The sequence below is a fragment of the Hyperolius riggenbachi genome, chromosome 2, assembly GCF_040937935.1.
Source record: "Hyperolius riggenbachi isolate aHypRig1 chromosome 2, aHypRig1.pri, whole genome shotgun sequence".
In the NCBI taxonomy this organism is placed as follows: Eukaryota; Metazoa; Chordata; class Amphibia; order Anura; family Hyperoliidae; genus Hyperolius; species Hyperolius riggenbachi.
The window spans coordinates 565,699,389-565,723,301 of NC_090647.1; the positions used below are offsets into that span (position 1 = coordinate 565,699,389).

Genomic DNA, 23,913 nt, shown 5'->3' on the forward strand with positions numbered 1-23,913 from the left:
TAAGAGAGAGGTATATGGAGGCTGCCATGTTTATTTCCTTTTAAGCAATACCAGTTGCCTGGCTGTCCTGCTGATCCTCTGCCTCTAATACTATTAGCCATAGCCCCTGAACCAGCATGCAGCAGATCAGGTGTTTCAGACTTTAAAGTCAGATCTGACAAGACTAGCTGCATGCTTGTTTCTGGTGTTATTCAGATACTATTGCAGAGAAATAGACCAGCAGGGCTGCCAGGCAACTGGTATTGATTAAAAGGAATTAAATATGGCAGCCTCCGTATACATCTTACTTCAGTTCCCCTTTAAATGTACACAGGACTTGGAACTCAGTAGATATTAAAGCGTACCACAGCAACATATAATTTTGCTGTGTTTAAAAAACTATTTTTTTCTTTCAATTTTTTTAAATCGATTTTCTCAAAAAGTTCAAGGTATTTTTGAAAGAAATTTTTAACTTTGCAATTTTTTTTGTGTAAATACGCATAATTGTGGAATTGTGGAACATAATTACAGCTATGCGCAAAAATATGTGCAAAAAGAATTACGAATTGGCAGGTAATTTTCCATTACGATCTTGCATTGTAATTGTGAATTCTGATGAAATATTATGATTACGGTATGTAGAATTTGAGCTCAGCACTATTTCGTTTTGTTTATAACTGCAAAGGGAGTATAGGCAGCCATACATCTAGAGATGATGGGCAGATTCGGCCAAGAGACAAATCTCACATCGAATCTGATAAGAGAGAAATCTGTCAGTTGGCAGGAAATAAACGTCACTGATATCCACTGAATGATTCTTGTCATTCAAGGACAATCGATCAGAAAACGTTTTATAAACAGTTGTGATGGATAAGGAGTACAGGTTGGTTTGATGATGGTGAAATAATTGCTGTATTAGGACATTTTATTTCTAGTTGTATTTATCTGGTCGCTTGGGCGATTCTTTGCTGAAAAATTCAGCATTTGTGGAAGCCGTGGTGCGCCGACACGATGAGTCTGTGGGTGGCGTAGCGATGCGGCTGAATCGCTAAGGGCCCATTCACACTTAAAAGCGCCAAATTGTAGCCCTTAGCGCTAGTGTTTTGTGTGGGTGATTTTACTGCGATTAGTGCAGCAATATCACTGTACACTCTCGTGATTCAGGGTGATTGCACTTTTATAAGCACTGTATCGCAATCGCTCAAGAATCGCAAGACACAGGAGACCAGGGCTCAAATCGAAACCTGTTCAGTAAACCAGCACCTATTCAGTAAGGAGTCCTCGGGCAAGAATCCCTAACACTGCTATTACCTATAGAGCGCTCCCTAGTGGCTGCAGCTCTGGCACTTTGAGTCTGTCGGGAACAAAGCGCGATATAAGTGTTCTGTGTCTTGTGTAACAGCAGGCGAGGACCGGTGCTGCAGAACGCCAGTTTTAGGCCGCGATGGGGCTGATTGGCACAGCGGTTGTCAGGGACCGGTATATGATTCTGTGTGACTTAGTGTTGGGATGACAGCTCCTCTCCCGGCTCTGACAGGTGCCCCCCCCTCCCTCCCCCTATACAGGTCACCTTCCCAGCCGGGACACCCCAGGGTGCTGCGGAGGGGGAGGGGTCACCCTGCAGCAGCTGCTCCCATCACTCATGTACAGTGACTTCCACACTCTGTAACTGCACTAACACCATCCCTCGTGTGCTGTGATTAGACTGTCAGCTCTTCAGGGCAGGACTGTCTTCATCACTATTATTCTATATCACTGACTTATTCCCCACAGCGCTTTACAGAATTCATCAAACTATTCCTCTGAGGAGCTGACAATCTAATATAACCAAATGCAACTGCCGAGGTCCAGGGGGAGTCAGATAACTTACTAGAACACATTTGGGATGTGGGAGGAAACCAGAGTACCCGGAGGAAACCCATACAAACCCATGAGAATATACAAACTCCATGTAGACAGTGTCCTTGTAGAGTCTCCAACCTGGAACCCCAGTACTGCAAGATGTGATATCCTCACCCCACCCTGCTGGCCCTTGATGGGTTAACCACTTCACTCCAAAGGCAGTTTTTACCGTAACGGACAGGAGCGATTTTCACCTTTCCGTGCTGATCCCTTTCATTTGCCAATAGCTTAATCACTACTAATCACAATAAAATGATCGATATCTTGTTTTTTTCACCACCAATTGGGCTTTTTGGGGTTGATATTTGTTTTCAGTAATTACTTTATTTTCTATGCATTTTAAAGGGAAAAAACAAGGAAAAAAAATAAAAAAATACACTTTTTTTTCCAATTTCATCCCCTATAGTTTTAATATAAACACGGCTACTGTACATAAAACCCACACATTTTATCCGCCCATTTGTCCAGGTTATCACAAGATTTTAATTATGTCCGTAATACAAAGTATGGTGATAAAATAGTATTTGGAAATAAAGGTGTATCTTTTCTGTTCTTTGGTGTTTTTTTTTTTCACTATTTTCACATGCACAGGAATGCGCGGAAGCGCGCATGCGCACAGTGGCAGCAGCACTGTCTGACTTTAAAGGGAAACTTAAGTCAAGTATAAAAAATGAGATTTACTCACCTGGGGCTTCCCTCAGCCCCCAGCAGCCGATCGGTGCCCTCGCAGCCCCTCTCAGATGCTCCTGCACCCGCCGGCGAACACTTCCGGTTTGGCCGTCACCGGCCGACAGGCATGGGAACGCGAGTGATTCTTCGCGTTCCCAGCCTGTATATCGCCCCCTGACGGCCAGGAGGTCACAATAGCAGCATAGGGGCGATATACAGGCTGGGAACGCGAATAATCACTCGCGTTCCCATGCCTGTCGGCCGGTGACGGCCAAACCGGAAGTGTTCGCCGGCGGGTGCAGGAGCATCTGAGAGGGGCTGCGAGGGCACCGATCGGCTGCTGGGGGCTGAGGGAAGCCCCAGGTGAGTAAATCTCATTTTTTATACTTGACTTAAGTTTCCCTTTAAGAGCCATTAAGAGGCTCTAGCAGGATGTTTTTATAAGTCAGCTTGTCATTAAGTGGTTAATTCATATCTTGTATGTATCTATGTAGTGTATAGTGGTGTCTATAATGTGCGTATAGTAGGGTAGCCATGCTGCGGTGGTGTTTATGCTTTGTTCCAATAAAATAATTGGATGGAAACATAGCTCCCAATTATCCCTCTTTCGGAGGGACAGTCCCTCTTTGGGAGCCCTGTCCCTCTGTCCTCCTCATTTGTCCCTCTTTCAGGACTTTGTCCCTCTTTCTACGTAAATATATATATATATATATTTCTCTACTTAAAAAATATGTTTGATTGACTCTAAACTTTATTCCCATCCGTTACATTGATATATTACTAATTTTAAAATGTTACTATGAAGGAAAATGAACCAGGATAGAAAGGACCAGTGTGGTTTGAATTATAAAACAACATATTTTTCTTATGAAATCTTTATGGTATGTGTGACTAGGGTGTGTGTCAGGGGCATGATCAGGGGTGTGGCAGGGGCGTGGCTTAAGTGTCCCTGTTTCTCATCTCAAAAAGTTGGGAGGTATGTGGAAAGGTTGCAGAATCGAGTGATGTATGGGTACCCTTGTATTCGGCTGCTAACCATTGTGGGCTGCTTACCTCCTGTGCAGTGTTGCCAACTCATCCCTTTAATTACTGACACGTATGAATTATACAGGTTTTGTGGCTAGGTAGATGGAGTTAAGCCACTGATTATGTGTATATAGCCCCAGAACCTGTATAACTTAGATGTGTCAGTAATTAAAGGGATGAGTTGGCAACACTGCTCCTGTGTAGTATAAGGCAGGAAGTGATCGCAGCCAATCAGAGCCTCACAAATCTCTCAACAGATCAAACAGGTCACATGCTCCCTCATGATACACACTGCAGATATAACTCAGCCCTGGCCAGATATCCAGCAGCGATGTGCAGAGCAGCAGTACCTCAGTGTGACCAGCAGAGGGCGCATATCTCACATACATCCTCAGCAGGAGGGTCAGCAGACAGACAAGTAACCCCTTCACCGCTGCATCAGGCTAATATTCTGCAAGAGGGCATATATGAAACCTATACGTTGTGTAATGCATATATATCATTAAAATACAGGATAATATGGTAACTGTACAGTGTGCTGCATAAAGATATTATGTATACAGGATTAGTGATGTAGCGCACATCAAATTTTCAATACACGAGCACAAATTTACTGCAAGTGTTTATGAACCGGCAGTTCGCAGGTGATCTTCCAAACTTTCAGGGCATCTCTGCAGCCCCAATTTCTTTTAAAAAGGTGAAAAAGGTATCTAAAACCCGGACAGTGGCACGGCGGAGGAGGATCGACTGCGACATAGTCGCCCAAAAATACATCATTTGTGCAAATGCTTTTTTAATGGTTATTTTTTAACATGTAATAGCCACTGACTTCATAGCAAAGCCCCCGTATGTGCTAGGAACACCAGATTTGCAGAGTATGTTAAAGAGACTCCGAACAGTAAATACAATCAAAATCTGAACTTACCTGGGGCTTTCTCCAGCCCACCGTAGGTCGGGAGGTCCCTCGGCGTCCTTCTGTCTCTTCTCCCAGGCCCTGCTCAAAAATGGCTCCTGGCGACACTGGGCCCTAGTGTCGGGCTCCTCTTCCGGAAAGATGACATAAGTCGTCACCACGGCGGTCGCCTCGCATCATCACGGCGGGCGGTGTGACAGTACTGCACATACACGGTTTAATCGCGCATGCGCCATACTGTCACACCGCCCGCCGCGATGATGCGAGGCGACCGCCGTGGTGACGACTTATGTCATCTTTCCGGAAGAGGAGCCCGACACTCGGTCCCAGTGTCACCGGGAGCTATTTCTGAGCAGGGCCTGGGAGAAGAGACAGAAGGACGCCGAGGGACCTCCCGACCTACGGTGGGCTGGAGAAAGCCCCAGGTAAGTTCAGAATTTGATTGTATTTACTGTTCGGAGTCCCTTTAAGGAGGACAGTGGGAACAAGAGGAAAAACTAGTTTTCAAAAAGACCTTGTCGTTTTTGAGAAAATCTATGTCAAACTTAGAGGAAAAAAGTCTATTTTTATATGCGGTAAGATGACAGATAATGTATCAACAGGTGTATAAATGTATTTTTTTTTTAATATTTTCGGAGTGTGGGAAATAAAAAAAAATGGAGGGTCCCCCCTCCCGCACCTCTTTAACCCCTTGTCCCCCATGAATGCTGGGATGCAGAATGCGGAGCCCCAGCCGCGTGGGGCTTCGCACCCTGAGCTATACCAGCCCGCATGGTCCATGGTATGGGGGGCACTGGGGGGGGGGGGGAGGTCAAGCCTTCCCCTCCTCCACGGAGCCCTTGTCCAATCCATGGACAAGGGGCTCTCCCCCAACTCCGATGCCCCAGGAGGAGGTGGGGGCTGAAGATGCCCTGGGCAGGGTTTCATGGTGGCATCTGGGAGCTGCCTTTAAGAAGGGGACCCCCCAGATTCCCGCCTGCCTCCCAGGAGAAATGAGTATAGCCCCTTACTCATTTCCACAAAGAGATACCTGTAAATTAAATAAAAACACAACAACAAAATAAAAAAAACACAAGTCCTTTATTAATCTTAATTAACGTACTCCAATATCAATAGGTGGATTCCCATTGGTTTGTTAATAGACCAATGGGGAACCTTGGAGCCAAATTAAAAGATGCTTTTGGCTCGAGCTATATTTAGCATAGCTAGAGCTCCGCCCCATCCTCCTGCATGGCTTTGCACTCCTCCCCACCCACCGCACCTATAGCTCCCACCCACGTTGGCACCCTGGAGCACCCACAGCATTACAATTAACTGCTAAGTCGTCGGCCATTGACTTTAATGTCAAAAATGTGAACACAATTTTTTTTCCAACAAAAAATGTACGTTAAATGCGACCAGCAAACCAAGTTCGCCAGGAAGTGTCCACCGGGGAACTGTTCGGACCATCTCTATACAGCAGGGGTCCCCAACCTTTTTAAGCCCGGGGCCCACTATCCCAACCAAACTTTTCTCTGCGGGGCGTGGTTAGTGGCGGTGGCAGCCCCCCTCTTTTCCCTGATTTTGAGTGTAGTATATAGGTAAGTAGGTAACTAGGTATAGTTGCCCCCAGTAAAGGTAGCTAACACAGTTGTGCCTGTATAGGGACTATAGTTGCCTCAGCATAGTTAGTTATGTAGTATAGTTACCCCAATATAGTTAGTATAGTTACTGCAGTGTAGCCAGTACAGTTAGCCCAGTATAGCAAGTACAGTTAGCCCAGTATAGCAAGTACAGTTAGCCCAGTATACCAACCCCAGTGTGCCCAGTATACCAACCCCAGTGTAGCCAGTACAGTTAGCCCAGTGTAGCCAGTACAGTTAGCCCAGTGTAGCCAGTACAGTTAGCCCAGTGTAGCCAGTATAGTTAGCCCAGTGTAGCCAGTACAGTTAGCCCAGTGTAGCCAGTACAGTTAGCCCAGTGTAGCCAGTACAGTTAGCCCAGTGTAGCCAGTACAGTTAGCCCAGTGTAGCCAGTACAGTTAGCCCAGTACAGTTAGCCCAGTGTAGCCAGTACAGTTAGCCCAGTACAGTTAGCCCAGTGTAGCCAGTAGTTACCCCAGTATAGCTGCCCCAGTGTAGCTAGCAGAGGTGCCCTCTCCCCCCCACGGGTCGCCGCTCCTGTTACCTTATGAGCAGGCGTCCGCTTCCTTCCTTATATTCCTCCAGCCTCGGCTCTCCTCTTCGCAGCATGTCATATTACAGCAGCGCTTCCTGCGCGGCTGCTGTAAGGAGGGAAGGAGGTGGGGTAGCGGCTTCCTGTAGCGGCGATACGCATCACCATTACCATGGGAACCGCTGTCCCGGCTCCCTTGGCTCCTTAGAGCAGCCGTGCAGGAAGTGCTGCTGTAATACGAGATGCTGCGAAGAGGAGAGCCGCGGCTGAAGGAATATAAGGAAGGAAGCGGTGCCCGCTCATAAGGTAACAGGAGTGGCGGCCGCAGGGGGAGAGGGAGAAGCTGCGGCCCCCCAGAAATCTGCCCGAGGATCCCCAGGGGGCCACGGCCCCCAGGTTGGGGACCCATGCTATACAGGAATCAGGATTCTGTGATGTCTGTATAGCGTATGATATATGGTTACTGCATTGTATGTTACAGACATTATACTGTGATCAGGGCCGGTTCAAGTAACAATTGGGCCCTAGGGCAAAATTAACCTGGGGGTCCCCAACAGACATCCCCGACCAAAAAGCATCATTAGAGGCCCTTTGCTGCAGCCAAATTTCCCTCCTGGGCCCCTGAGCTGGCTGCTGACCCTCCCCCAATCACCTCCCAACTTAACAGACTCTGCAGAGTCCCTGGGGAGCAACAGTTAAGATGGGGAGGGACACCTTGGGGGCCCCAACAGGCTCTGGGGCCCTGGGGCAATTGCCTATTTTTTCCTATGGTAGCTCCGGCCCTGACTGTGATATCTGTACAGTGCAATACATATGGAAAATGTACTTACATGTGTATACAGGGCACGATGATATTTAGGTATGGATAATGCTTACACAGGGTATTCATACATACTGTATAGGCAGTGGTCTCTATATAGTGAGACGTATATACATAATTTTTATACGGGTTGAAGCAATATAATAAACCAATTTACTGTATATATCTTATCGTTCAGTATTTGTCACATGACTCACTTGAGGCGTCCTGCTTCCAGGAACCCTTTTCCCTCTCCAAGGAGGTTATTGGTGAGTGACTTCCTTCCTTTGCCTGGCTCTTGGCTGACCCTTGCCTTCACACGATGTTAGATCTCGCCATTGGTAAGGCTAGGCTGCCTACCAACTCCTCATCCACATGACTTAATTTCAGTTTATCGCCCGGAGGAGGCATCTCTGTACACCTAAAAAAAAGAAGATGCAGTTTCAGTGGTGGGAGAAAGATTCAGTGAACCTGCCTTTTTGTGAGCCTGATGGGCTTTCCACCCAGCTCTGTGGTGGATTCTCATGTGGCCACTCATGCAGGTTCTGCAGGGCAGCTTAATGTTTCTTCTGGCAGGTCTTGAGGATGTCCATGGATTGGTCAGTAGTCAAGGATGTAAAGGCTGACCAGCTGGCAGAGGTACGGCTCTGATTGGGCGCCCAGTTCCCTCTCCCGGGCTGTCCCACCTGTAACTCCTTCCCTTTCTCCTCATCCTGCTTGTAGCTGTATCCAGGGGCATAGCAATAGGGGTTGCAGAGGTAGCCACCGCATCGGGGCCCTTGGGTTAGAGGGGCCCTGTGGCACCCGCCCTCAACCACAGTATTAGCTCTTTATTGGTCCTTTGCTGATAATAATCACTTCTATAGATGATTAGAATAGTAGTGATCAGTAACACGCTGCTTCCCACCCCCTTCTTGCACCTCTGACACTGTAGTTGCCATTGGCAGGGATTGCTATGTATAGAGTGCTTGGGGGTAATCAGTAACAAGCTGCTCCCCATCCCCTTCTTGCACCTCTGACACTGTAGTTGCCATTGGCAGGGATTGCTATGTATAGAGTGCTTGGGGGTAATCAGTAACAAGCTGCTCCCCGCCCTCTTCTTGCACCTCTGACACTGTACTTGCCATTGGCAGGGATTGCTATGTATAGAGTGCTTGGGGGTAATCAGTAACAAGCTGCTCCTCATTCCCATCTTGTACCTCTGACACTGTAGTTGCCATTGGCAGGGATTGCTATGTATAGAGTGCTTGGGGGGTAATCAGTAACAAGCTGTTCCCCATCCCCTTCTTGCACCTCTGACACTGTAGTTGCCATTGGCAGGGATTGCTATGTATAGAGTGCTTGGGGGTAATCAGTAACAAGCTGCTCCCCATCCCCTTCTTGCACCTCTGACACTGTAGTTGCCATTGGCAGGGATTGCTATGTATAGAGTGCTTGGGGGGTAATCAGTAACAAGCTGCTCCCCACCCCCTTCTTGCACCTCTGACACTGTAGTTGCCATTGGCAGGGATTGCTATGTATAGAGTGCTTGGGGGGTAATCAGTAACAAGCTGTTCCCCATCCCCTTCTTGCACCTCTGACACTGTAGTTGCCATTGGCAGGGATTGCTATGTATAGAGTGCTTGGGGGGTAATCAGTAACAAGCTGTTCCCCATCCCCTTCTTGCACCTCTGACACTGTAGTTGCCATTGGCAGGGATTGCTATGTATAGAGTGCTTGGGGGGTAATCAGTAACAAGCTGTTCCCCATCCCCTTCTTGCACCTCTGACACTGTAGTTGCCATTGGCAGGGATTGCTATGTATAGAGTGCTTGGGGGGTAATCAGTAACAAGCTGTTCCCCATCCCCCTCTTGTACCTCTGACACTGTAGTTGCCATTGGCAGGGATTGCTATGTATAGAGTGCATGGGGGTAATCAGTAACAAGCTGCTCCCCATCCCCCTCTTGCACCTCTGACACTGTAGTTGCCATTGGCAGGGATTGCTATGTATAGAGTGCTTGGGGGTAATCAGTAACAAGCTGTTCCCCATCCCCTTCTTGCACCTCTGACACTGTAGTTGCCATTGGCAGGGATTGCTATGTATAGAGTGCTTGGGGGGTAATCAGTAACAAGCTGTTCCCCATCCCCTTCTTGCACCTCTGACACTGTAGTTGCCATTGGCAGGGATTGCTATGTATAGAGTGCTTGGGGGGTAATCAGTAACAAGCTGTTCCCCATCCCCTTCTTGCACCTCTGACACTGTAGTTGCCATTGGCAGGGATTGCTATGTATAGAGTGCTTGGGGGTAATCAGTAACAAGCTGTTCCCCATCCCCTTCTTGCACCTCTGACACTGTAGTTGCCATTGGCAGGGATTGCTATGTATAGAGTGCTTGGGGGGTAATCAGTAACAAGCTGTTCCCCATCCCCTTCTTGCACCTCTGACACTGTAGTTGCCATTGGCAGGGATTGCTATGTATAGAGTGCTTGGGGGGTAATCAGTAACAAGCTGTTCCCCATCCCCTTCTTGTACCTCTGACACTGTAGTTGCCATTGGCAGGGATTGCTATGTATAGAGTGCATGGGGGTAATCAGTAACAAGCTGCTCCCCATCCCCCTCTTGCACCTCTGACACTGTAGTTGCCATTGGCAGGGATTGCTATGTATAGAGTGCTTGGGGGTAATCAGTAACAAGCTGTTCCCCATCCCCTTCTTGCACCTCTGACACTGTAGTTGCCATTGGCAGGGATTGCTATGTATAGAGTGCTTGGGGGGTAATCAGTAACAAGCTGTTCCCCATCCCCTTCTTGCACCTCTGACACTGTAGTTGCCATTGGCAGGGATTGCTATGTATAGAGTGCTTGGGGGTAATCAGTAACATACTGCTCCCCACCCCCTTCTTGCACCTCTGACACTGTAGTTGCCATTGGCAGGGATTGTTATGTATAGAGTGCTTGGGGGTAATCAGTAACAAGCTGCTCCCCACCCCCTTCTTGCACCTCTGACACTGTAGGTGCCATTGGCAGGGATTGCTATGTATAGAGTGCTTGGTGGTAATCAGTAACACGCTGCTCCCCACCCCCTTCTTGCAGCTCTGACACTGTAGTTGCCATTGGCAGGGATTGCTATGTATAGAGTGCTTGGTGGTAATCAGTAACACGCTGCTCCCCACCCCCTTCTTGCAGCTCTGACACTGTAGTTGCCATTGGCAGGGATTGTTATGTATAGAGTGCTTGGGGGTAATCAGTAACAAGCTGCTCCCCATCCCCTTCTTGCACCTCTGACACTGTAGTTGCCATTGGCAGGGATTGCTGTGTATAGAGTGCTTGGGGGTAATCAGTAACAAGCTGCTCCCCATCCCCTTCTTGCACCTCTGACACTGTAGTTGCCATTGGCAGGGATTGCTATGTATAGAGTGCTTGGGGGTAATCAGTAACAAGCTCCTCCCCATCCCCTTCTTGCACCTCTGACACTGTAGTTGCCATTGGCAGGGATTGTTATGTATAGAGTGCTTGGGGGTAATCAGTAACAAGCTGCTCCCCATCCCCTTCTTGTACCTCTGACACTGTAGTTGCCATTGGCAGGGATTGCTATGTATATAGAGTGCTTGGGGGTAATCAGTAACAAGCTGCTCCCCGCCCCCTTCTTGCACCTCTGACACTGTAGTTGCCATTGGCAGGGATTGCTATGTATAGAGTGCTTGGGTGTAATCAGTAACAAGCTGCTCCCCATCCCCTTCTTGCACCTCTGACACTGTAGTTGCCATTGGCAGGGATTGCTATGTATAGAGTGCTTGGGGGTAATCAGTAACAAGCTGCTCCCCATCCCCTTCTTGCACCTCTGACACTGTAGTTGCCATTGGCAGGGATTGCTATGTATAGAGTGCTTGGGGGTAATCAGTAACAAGCTGCTCCCCATCCCCTTCTTGCACCTCTGACACTGTAGTTGCCATTGGCAGGGATTGCTATGTATAGAGTGCTTGGGGGGTAATCAGTAACAAGCTGTTCCCCATCCCCTTCTTGCACCTCTGACACTGTAGTTGCCATTGGCAGGGATTGCTATGTATAGAGTGCTTGGGGGTAATCAGTAACAAGCTGCTTCCCACCCCCTTCTTGCACCTCTGACACTGTAGTTGTCCTTGATTGGTTTTGGTGCGCCGTATCAATTGTTATGTATAGAGAGCTTGGGGGGCCCCAATGCTAAACTTGCACTGGGGCCCACAGCTTCTTAGCTATGCCACGGGCTGTACCCATCAGTGCTTCACATCAGCAAAACTAATGTAGTCCACCCAAAGCACATTCTTGTGTTCTGAATGCCATAGACTAACAATACTCTAAACTGCTGAGTTCTGCCAATCTCCACAACAAGGCAAAGTTCAGATTCTGTCCTTTTCCATTTTTATTCATTTTGGGCCAAACCACCAATTTCAACCCCTCAAAAAAACAACAACTAAAAAATGATACAACTAGCTGAGTATTCAGGAGGGCAGCCACTAGGGATGGATAGACAGCCAAATTCAAAATGGTGTTTTCCAGTAAAAAAATGAGTTTAAAAAGGTACATAATGTCAGCTTGTGTTTCACGGCACTTAACAGAGAACATAAAACCATTCATATTACTTGCCTCTGCTCAGTGCCACTCGTGGGCCAATGTCCCAACCGCAAGCCACGGAGAATCTGGGCAGAGCCAAGTAACTTGTCAGCAGCTTTTTGGGCTTGTTGGAGGAAAGACAACCAAACATGGCGACCGAGAGCGTACAATCTCCATGGAGTCTTCCAGAGAGGATTCTGGGAATGGGAAACTAGAGGCAAAAGTGCTTCTAACCACTGAGCCAAATGACCACACGACCCAGGCCACGACCACAAACCCCTCTGCCACCAAATAGCCAATTACGGGCCTGGTTTACTGAGGCTGGCTACACATGTATCAATCATTCTGTCCGATTTTAGCTCTTTACAACATTCTTTTGATCACCAAGCTCCACATCGCTTCGTTTCAATCTCGTCTCCATGGATTTCTGCTGGAATCTAATCAAGAGGAAATGGGAAATGTTCCAGGGAATCAATAACTACCCGACCGGTTTCTGTTAGAAGAGGGGTCAGTTACTTGCCATCAGGGAATCAATAACTACCCGACCGGTTTCTGTTAGGGGAGGGGTCAGTTACTTGCTGTCAGGGAATCAATAACTACCAGACTGGTTTCTGTTAAGGAAGGGGTCAGTTACTTGCCATCAGGGAATCAATAACTACCCGACCGGTTTGTGTTAGGGGAGAGGTCAGTTACTTAATGTCAGGGAATCAATAACTACCCGACCGGTTTGTCTTAGGGGAGGGGTCAGTTACTTGCTGTCAGGGAATCAATAACTACCAGACTGGTTTCTGTTAAGGAAGGGGTCAGTTACTTGCCTGCAGGGAATTAATAACTACCCGACCGGTTTCTGTTAGGGGAGGGGTCAGTTACTTGCCGTCAGGGAATCAATAACTACCCGACCAGTTTGTGTTAGGGGAGGGGTCAGTCACTTGCAGTCATGCTCATTAGTAAACCAATGAATTGCCAGCTACACAAACCTCCAGAGATCTCCAGGTACCTGTGGAGGGGATATCACAGGTAAGCCCCCATTTCTGGAGTGGGCTTAAATAATAGCGTGCTATTACATAGTAGGAATCACAGTTCTGGCCTGGGCATAAATGGTCATAATAGAGACCTCTAAAACTGACTAAATTTGTCTTTAATTCAAGTGTTTGCAGGCTCACGCAGACACCCACTGCCCGGGTAATCAGAGGCGTACCTGCTGGGGTGCAGGTATGGCATGTGCCATGGGCACCTCTTACTGGGGGCACAGCTCTGTAGCATCCTTGGTGTTCTTCATACAGATACTAGTTTTTATCTGGGGACATTCTGCTGCCTGGTTACATCTTTTGGGGACCAGCTGCCTAGCCGTTATTTGGGGATACGTATAGGCTGACCTATTGCGATACTCTTATAGGCCATGTTTCACTTCAACTTGGACACAACCGATTCAGCCGAGACTACACATTAAAATGTTTGGAGGAGGGGCACCCCTCCTCCCTGGGGGGCGAATTTCAATTGCTGCTTTCCCTAGATACGCCTCTGCGGGTAATTCCCACACTGTCATCTGATCCGATATGACCCAGATGTGGGGCGGGGAAAATACTAACTACTTAACCCTTTTCGAATCCTATGTCAAACTGTGTTTGACATATATATATGTTTACCTATACCTATGTATATATAGGTAAGCAAAATGGCTGCTAAGCTCCACCTTGTGGTGCAAAAACACAAAATTACACTGGCGTACATTCAAGTAGGCGGAGCTACTCTGTGGGAGTTTATGCTGGCCCCACCCCCTTCCCCTGCAGGGTCACCTCCTCATTGTAAAGTGAGGAGGTACAGACCATCTGGATCCCTGCCACTGCAGCATTTTTGCAATCACCTATGTCCCCCCAGCATTATGGGGGAAAAAAAATAAGTTGTGGGGAGGGGGGTAGATGAGGGTGATTGCGAAAATAGAAATGGAAGGGTTAATACTATAGCTGACATTGGCTAATATATCCAGTCTACAAGTATCCGGATCACTATTGTCTACTTACTGGGGAGGTTTGGAGTCCCCTGGTGACTTTTTTAGTAAAACTAGTTCTCTAGTGACCTCCAGCCCCGGAGACCCCCATAAGTCGGGCTACTTATACTGTAAAAGACATCACTGTTTACCAGTGGGGAAAAGTACTTTTTTGGATCCTTGGATAGTATCCTCCCCATCTTTATATCTCGACCCTGATAGCATTTGGTGGAGTGCTGCGGCCACGCTGCGATCATAAAGTCGTCAGACGTCAGCGCGGCAATAATTGACATTGTATAGAGTGACAGTGACAAGACGTGGAGCGTTCGCAGCTTGTAATTCAGCGTAATGCGATGCCCCTCGGCTTGTCGTGTGACGCTCATCACATCGTACAGTATAAATAGAGGTGGTGGTCTGGCCTGGGCTGGTCACCCGGATCAGATGCTTAATGGTTGTGACCTCTCCCCCAGCGTCAGCAGAATGGAGGCAGCCGGGTGATTTATGGCTGCAGGAGATTCTGTCAGACATCAGAGAGACCCTTGGCCTGCAGATGGGGAGACCCCTCTCTTCTCCTCAGTATTATCTATACATGCTGTGCCTGCAGGGGGCATACACAGGAGGAGACCCCCTAAAGCCTGGTACACATTTCCAATTATGATTGGCCAATCGCTGATCAATTTTACCATCTCCACGTAGTATGAGGGTTTCCCTACACAATCTGCTTGTAGTTTTCAATATTCGTTGACCCTCATACCACATGGGGGTGGAAAAATTGGTCAGGGATTGGCCAACTATAGTTGAAAGTGTGTACCAGGGTTTTCTGCCGGGGATGCAGACAGAAAGAAAAACCCGAGCCAAAGCTAAACAAAACATTTTAATCAGAGTTCTGCTTTATGTAAGAAAAACCTTTGAGCCTGGTACACACCTTCAATTATGATTGGCCAATCACTGACCAATTTTACGTCCTCCATTTAGTAGGAGGGTCAACAGATATTGAATGCTATGAGCAGATTGTGCAGGTAAACTCTCATACTGCATGGAGGGGGTAAAATTGGTCAATGATTGGACAATCATAATTGAAGGTGTGTACCAAGCTTTAGTTCTGGAGCCTACTGGCAGCACTTTTGTGATCGACAAAGGGCTGCAACAGTGGAACACTAAGGGGGGAGGTACCACTTGCAGCGTTGCAAACGTGGAGCGATTGCAAATTGTGGGACTTCTGCGATTCGGACATCGCGGGCGCTTTGCGATCTTTCACAAAGCAACGATAATGGGTCTCAGGCCATTACTGTATACATCGACTGCAGTATAGTATGCTTCTTCTCCTCCCTGGATTCAGCTGGTGGGCTGGTCATCAGACGTAACCATGTGACGCACAAAGTTGTAAGAGTGGTAGGTATCAGGCTACATTTTCCAGCATCCCTGCAGTGCCATGTTTCTACGCAAGAGAGCAGGACTTGTATTTCAGAGGAACTCGTCAAGCAGCAATTGGAAGTGTTGTGGACGATGTGAGTGCTACATACTAAATAGTAATAATAATAATAGTAATTGTAAAGCAGAGCACACACCATGCAATTTCTGTAAAAATTCTAACTAAGCGAATGATCAGACCGATTACCTGTAGAAGTAAGCAAGCATACACATATATGCAATTTTGTCAAATTCTGATCAGATATCGATTGAAAATGAATAGAAAGGACATCCGCACGGAACAACAGCCAATATTTCGATCAATATAGCCAGTATTCTGAACTACATTTACCAGCTTGTCTGATCTGCTTCTAATCACAGGATTGAAGCCCAATGAAGGCTGTAAAGCCGAAAGCTTACTTACTCTTATTCTTTAAGTTAGCCAATAAATGGTATCATCCTGATACAAAACTTCTTGCTTTTACTGTTGGCTAACACGATATAATACCCTACGGCTACACCAATCGAGGAAGAGATCAATTTCGAGGTTGCTGTGGTAGTCAGTAAGTAAGTAGTATATTTTTTTTGTGCCCAATCCAATAACTTTCTCAAATTGGAAACAGAATCAAAAGTAAAAATTGCACGGTGTGTACCCACCACGACGTCTCAGTAATATTCCTGGTATAGCTGAATTATCTGCGGCTATTATTTGCATCAGACGAATATTGATCAGCGGTCAGAGGAAACGCTTCTCTATGACGCAATCAGCGAACAAACGCCTCGCGCTGAGCGCTTCCAGATGTTGCCGCCGATCGCAGACTGTTGGACGCAGAATTGTTGTTAAGAGTTTTGGAGAAACGTAGCGAAATAATTGCTTCATTGTCTAATAGAAAAATACTCAGAATAAAGGGGGGGGGGGGTGTGTGTAGGGGACTGTGGGTCATCGGAGGATTCGCCCCCAGCTGGAGGGAGAGGGGAAGCCAAAAATAACCTCCAGCAGACTGGTGAGCAGATAGTAAACAAATTCCTCATCGCTCAGCCCTGCTAGACAGCAAAGGGAGCTCCGCTCACACCTGTTCCTGGCATTGCTGGGGGGGGGGGGAAGCTGACCGTTATCACTCTAACTTCCTGCTGAAACTTCCTGCTGTTTTTTATATTGTATTTTTTTTCCATTAAACATTTTATTTGGGTACTTTTGGGTGTGGGAGTTAAACAGTTAATTTTAAATGTAATAATGTTGATCTATTTTATTAAAAAATGTATGCAGATGTAGTTTTACTATTTTTTCTTCCTGGGAGAGAGAACTAGGAGGACGTGAAACTGTTTTTCTGCTAAGAAAGAACGCAGCCTCTGATAAGAAGCCGCCTTTTTTTCTGCCGGGGACTTAGATCGATGATTGGGAACTATATACCAATTCGTTGATCTCTGAGCTAACAGGGGGCGGCACGGGAGCGCGCAGCCGCCCAGCAGCTGCCGCCTGGACATGACAATCAAGTCCAGGCGGCAGGAATGGTTAATATAGATGCATTTGCTGGGACCTGAGGACTGAGTTTACTATATTTTTACCACATTAGAGTTTACTATAACGACATTCTGCTGTATTGGAATGTACTGCAGCCGAGAGCACAGTGTGACCTTATCATCCTCTGTGATTCTTTACAAGACCACATTGTAACCCAGCCATCCCTGTGTCTCCTTCATAGGACGCATTGATTTCTGTTTATCAATTAAAATAAATCAACCAAGTTCAATACAGCTACACTTTATTATAATTCTACCTAACGATCACTTTTCTATACAGGTGAAACGCGAAAAATTACAATATGGTGCAAAAGTCCATTTATTTCAGTAATTCAACTCAAATGTGGAAACTAATATCTGGAACAGGAGCCCTTTACAGCTGTTTTGGATGAATTCGCTGATTAGAGTCTGACACTTTGAGCCGAGAATATTGAACATTCACAATAGTCTAATGGTCTGAGATTCTGATTTGGGGATCTCATAAGCTGTAATCCATAATCATCAACATTATAACAAATAAAGGCCTGAGATATCTCACTTTGCAGGTAATGAGTCTATTTCATATTATATTACTTTCACTTTTTAAGTTGAATTACTGAATGAAATGGACTTTTGCACCATATTAAATTTTTTTTAGTTTAATCTATTCCAGCTGCTCTCCAGTCTTGATAAATCAGAACCACCAACCTTAACCCCACCCAGCTCTCCTCATGCAAGTCTCCAGGTCTTCTCTGTGGCTGCACCTATTCTGTAGCATTCTCTCTCTTAAGGTGGCCACACACGATATAATAAAATGTTTCGATTTTACAGTAGTTCGATAAAAACGATCGTATCTATTTTTTCATTCGACTGAAACATCCGATCGGATTTCCCGTTTTTTTTATTTAGGCCTCTTGCACACTGCAAGCGATTCAGATTCAGATTCCGCTTTTTAATCAGTTTTTACATCCGATTCCGATTTGCAGTTTGCTCCCTGCACACTGCAAATCGGAATCTGAATGGGATGTAAAAACAGATTAAAAAGCGGAATCTGAATCGGAATCGCCTGCAGTGTGCAAGAGGCCTTAAATCGATCCGGAATGCCAGATATTTCTCTTCAATTTCTACTAAAGATTGTATGGTGTGTGTTGGATTGTTAATTTATTAATATACACACACTAGCAATTTTCTCTTTTGGAGTTTCCAATCATTTTTATCATAATTGAGGACAAAATTGAACATACGTGTGTGGTACATTGGTCATATTTTTGAAATGTTACAATCAGTCAGATAAATAGATTGCAATTCTTAAATTGAACAGATATTTAAAAAATTGTATGGTGTGTGGCCACCTTTATCCTTTGATGAGTATTCCTACCAATAACCCATCCAGACAGGCCTCAAATCTTTAACTTAAAGAGACACTGAAGCGAAAAAAAATATGATATAATGAATTGGTTGTGTACTATGAATAATTACTAGAAGATTAGCAGCAAAGAAAATATTCTCATACTTTTATTTTCAGGTATATAGTGTGTTTTCTAACATTGCATCATTCTATAATATGTGCAGATTACACAACACTCTGCATTCAAAATGAGTCTTTCAGAGCAGTCTGTGAACTAATGACCTCTCCTCTGGCAGAGAAAAAGTAAATAGTTGAATAACACTTGAGATAATAAAAGTCAGATAACAGCCCTCTCCACGACTTTGAAAGTCGCAGAGCTTCATTGCTTTTTTGCATAGAGATAACAACTGGAGTTTCTTAACTCTTCCTGTACTGGAAACAATTAGACTGATGTATCTGATCTTAATGTTTTATTTCTTAGCTGTACTACACATACAAATCATAATATCATAATTTTTTTTTCGCTTCAGTGTCTCTTTAAAGGACAACTGAAGCGAACGGGATATGGAGGCTGCCATAATTATTTCCTGCTAAACAATACCATTTCCCTGGCAGTCCTGTTGATCTATTTGGCTGCAGTACTTTCTGAATCACACCAGAAACAAGCATGCAGCTAATCTTGTCAGATCTGACAGTAATATCAGAAACACCTGATCTTCATCTTAAAATGTAAACTGTGTTAGGTTTGACCAACTATTATTGATTCCACTAAATAAATTATTATATATAGTATTTTAAATGAATGTAAAGGTTGCCACACACGATACAATAAAATGATCCGATTTTACGTTAATTCGATAAAAACGATCTCCCAAAAAAATCGAAAGCTTTTTTTTCTACTGAAAAATCAGAATGGATTTCCCGTTTTCTTTGATTTTAATCTATCCGGAATGCCAGATATTTTTCTTCAATCTTTCTAAAGATTGTATGGTATGTGTTAGATTGTCCAATTATTAATATACACACCCTAGCAATTTTGTCAGTTTCCAATCATTTTTATTATAATTGGGGAAAAATTGAACATAGCTGTGTGGGTACATTGGTCATATTTTTAAAATGTTACAATCAGTTTGAAAAATGTATTGCAATTCTTAAATTGAACAGATATTTAAAAAATTGTATGGAGTGTGGCCACCTTAAAAAAGATAATACATATGGTGATAATAATTGTGAGTGAACCTGTTGTTAGAGAGTGTAGGTGGAAAGTCTATTGTTTTCAATCAGATGGTCGCAGACTCCCAGTCTAGCAGAGATGGGAGTAGAGCTAATGTAAGTGAATAGATGAGATGTTATGAAGGAGCGCTGCCTGTCCCACATACTAATATGGCTGCCTCTGTGTCAGTCAGTAACTTCTATGGAAATACGTTTTTAAGAAAGATCAATTGTTTTGTTTTATTCGCATTAAAGAGGCCCTGTAGTGACATATAGCAGAATGCAGTAAAGAGGCCCTGTAGTGACATATAGCAGAATGCAGTAAAGAGGCCCTGTAGTGACATATATCAGAATGCAGTAAAGAGGCCCTGTAGTGACATATAGCAGAATGCAGTACAGAGGCCCTATAGTGACATATAGCAGAATGCAGTAAAGAGGCCCTGTAGTGACATATAGTAGGATGCAGTAAAGAGGCCCTGTAGTGACATAGAGCAGAATGCAGTAAAGAGGCCCTGTAGTGACATATAGCAGAATGCAGTAAAGAGGCCCTATAGTGACATATAGCAGAATGCAGTACAGAGGCCCTATAGTGACATATAGCAGAATGCAGTACAGAGGCCCTGTAGTGACGTATAGTAGAATGCAGTAAAGAGCCCCTGTAGTGACATATAGCAGAATGCAGTACAGAGGCCCTATAGTGACATATAGCAGAATGCAGTAAAGAGGCCCTGTAGTGACATTTAGCAGAATGCAGTAAAGAGGCCCTGTAGTGACATATAGCAGAATGCAGTAAAGAGGCCCTGTAGTGACATATAGCAGAATGCAGTACAGAGGCCCTATAGTGACATATAGCAGAATGCAGTACAGAGGCCCTATAGTGACATATAGCAGAATGCAGTAAAGAGGCCCTGTAGTGACATATAGCAGAATGCAGTAAAGAGGCCCTATAGTGACATATAGCAGAATGCAGTAAAGAGGCCCTGTAGTGACATATAGCAGAATGCAGTACAGAGGCCCTATAGTGACATATAGCAGAATGCAGTACAGAGGCCCTGTAGTGACATATAGTAGAATGCAGTAAAGAGCCCCTGTAGTGACATATAGCAGAATGCAGTACAGAGGCCCTATAGTGACATATAGCAGAATGCAGTAAAGAGGCCCTGTAGTGACATTTAGCAGAATGCAGTAAAGAGGCCCTGTAGTGACATATAGCAGAATGCAGTAAAGAGGCCCTGTAGTGACATATAGCAGAATGCAGTAAAGAGGCCCTGTAGTGACATATAGCAGAATGCAGTAAAGAGGCCCTGTAGTGACATGTAGCAGAATGCAGTAAAGAGGCCCTGTAGTAACATATAGCAGAATGCAGTAAAGAGGTCCTGTAGTGACATATAGTAGAATGCAGTAAATTATTAATTTACCCACTTTTATGGTCATTTTTCCTGGCTTATATCGCTGTATATGGGTATATGATCCCACCCTCCCAGTGATTTTTTGCCTAGGCTGATTAGCTATGTGGAATTATTCTCCCAGAGCACTCTGGGAAGCCAGGCATTATTTTCACTGGCTTCAGAATTCTCAGAAACAACCATTCCACAGTGATCACCTGCCAGCAGTAAAGATGTCACCATGTGATAAATTTAAAAATATAAATCAGGGAGAGGAAAGATTGTTCAATGGGCAAACACTGATTAAATCATTTAGAAATTAATATTGTAATAAAAAAAAAAAGAATTTGGAATGTCTCATTTGCATAGGTGAATCTCTGCAGTCTGACATGCTAAGAACAGTGTAATATTGAAGCAGAGTTATATCAGAAGCCTGTCAGGTGTCATGTTTCACACTCACAATTACAAATGTTTATATTGCACATAAGATACATTTCCTATGCTCACTGCAGGCACTTCAGTCAGAGACACAGGACTTTCTCTCACACACAGGGTTAACAGATGCACTGTGAGGGAATTGCCCCTCCCCTCATGGTTTACTCTGCTGTCAGATTAGAGCAGACTGCACTCAGTTAGAGTGAAAGGAATTTGATACAGTAAACAAAAGTGATAAGCAAATGAAATGTATACATCAGTCCAATGCTTCCCTATTGGGAAATAGCGATATTTGGCGTTTTTGATGTTCTGCATATTTATATACTACGCCTTTAGAGGAAGCCACAGACAATACAGACACTCTGTGAATTGACCGGGGCTACTGAAAAAGGCCCAGAAAGTATGTTTTTAAAGATCATGGAATAAGATAGGACAGCCAATGACTATCTGCCATTAGTCAGCCAATGACTATCTGCCATTAGTGATTGAAAGGATCACTGACCAATGGCAAGAATGGTAAAAGTGGGTGGTACAGGACCAATGAGTCCCGCCCTAATCTGATAGTATATAAGGCTGCCCAGGAAAGAGGTCAGTTGATTGCTACTGACTTAACTGGAGAGCGGATGCTCCCGTTTTTTTGTTTTCTATATGATGTGTTTGCAATGTTATTTCTCTACTGCACTTTGCACCGTAGCACTTTTCCCTGGAAGCAGGAAATTTGGGCGCATGAGGCAGGTGGACAAAAAGGGCGCCGCCATTCACTCCCATAATAAATATCGTTTAAATCGGCGCCCAACAGGAAAAAAGGGCGCCAGAGAAAAATAACGTTTTAAAAGCGACGCCCGCAGACTTTTAATGTTTTATAACTGTTTCTCATGATTACACATTATTTAATGATTTATAATTTTTAAAACATTATTTTTAAACGAAAAACAGTACAATATTTTTTAAAACATTACTTTTAAACGAAAAACCGTACAAATTTTTTTTTTTTGCATTTTTAAACGAAAAACCGCACCATATTTTTTTAAAACGTTATTAATGCTTATCACAGGGGGGTCTTAGGTTTAGGCACCAACAGGGGGGTCTTAGGTTTAGGCACCAACAGGGGGGTCTTAGGGTTAGGCACCAACAGGGGGGTCTTAGGGTTAGGCACCAACAGGGGGTCTTAGGTTTAGGCACCACCGGGGGGGTCTTAGGGTTAGGCACCAACAGGGGGGTCTTAGGGTTAGGCACCACCTGGGGGGTCTAGGGGTTAGGCACCACCAGGGGGGTCTTAGGGTTAGGCACCACCAGGGGGGGTCTTAGGTTTAGGCACCACCAGGGGGGTCTTAGGTTTAGGCACCAACAGGGGGGTCTTAGGTTTAGGCACCAACAGGGGGTCTTAGGTTTAGGCACCAACAGGGGGGTCTTAGGGTTAGGCACCACCAGGGGGGTCTTAGGGTTAGGCACCACCAGGGGGGTCTTAGGGTTAGACACCACCAGGGGGGTCTTAGGGTTAGGCACCAACAGGGGGGTCTTAGGTTTAGGCACCACCAGGGGGGTCTTAGGGTTAGGCACCAACAGGGGGGTCTAGGGGTTAGGGATAGGTACAGGGAGGGTTCTGTGTGAGAGTAGGGTTAGGTAAAGCTTTAGTAAAATTCTTATTAATGTTTTATAAAACATTATAAATTTCAATTTTTAAACAGGGAAGATTAACGTTTTTAAAATTGCAGATTTTATACACATTATTTAATGATTTATAACTTTATAAAACATTATTTTTAAACGAAATATAACACAATTTTTTTTAAACGTTATTCATGATTATCTTTTAAAACCCTGCGCCCTTTTTTCCCGGCGCCCTTTTTTAACGTACGCCTTTTCCCTGATGACGGCTCCAATTGAGGGGTTGAAACATGTTGGTTTGGTGGGGGGTTTTATTTTTGATTTAGAGAGTAATCAAGCAAATTAGCCGAGGTATATGTGTTTAATTCATACAGATCTGCATGGATGGCTGAATTTTATGCTTACCAAATAATGAGACCTTGTTTGTTTTACGTTATAAATGAGTCATTATGAAAACAAGTTCTTATTAGGAATAATAAAAGTTATGCTTTAAAGAACAAGTGACGCCCATGCTAACCTAGAAATAAAAACCACATATATAAGTAGATAAATACTACTTCTACTTACATAACAGATGTATTGTGCTATCCACGTAATGATTCCTGTGAATTTTATAAAGGAAAAGCAGAAAGTCTTATTCTAGGCAGCGGCCATCTTGCCAAGCTAATGCTGACATCATATCCTCCCTGACTCTTACCCCCCCCCCTCCTTTCTCTTGCTCATTGTGTATTCATTAGCTGCCCTCCTCCCAGAGTCTTCAGACACTCCCACTGATGTGTATACTAGGAACTACACTGTCTTTTTTTATTTACACATCCAATCGCTGAGTCACCTCAGCCTTGCTTGTAAACACAAGTAATCAGAGGGTGTTTCTGATAAGCAGCTAGGCAGGGAAATAAAGGGAAGAGGAGGAATATATTATAGATAAAACTCCCAGCATTCAACTCTTTGGCACTGTTTGGCACTAGGGCCAGTGTTCCTAAAGTATGTGATAACTACAAACCATAACAGCAGAAAAA

The 23,913-nt window shown here is 44.8% G+C and overlaps 1 protein-coding gene across 1 annotated transcript in view; it reads left to right on the plus strand.

Annotated features, from left to right (window-relative positions):
- TBX15 (T-box transcription factor 15) overlaps positions 1–23,913 on the plus strand; it is a 128,459-nt gene that overhangs the window by 66,520 nt on the left and 38,026 nt on the right. The gene's annotated exons all lie outside the window — the stretch shown is intronic.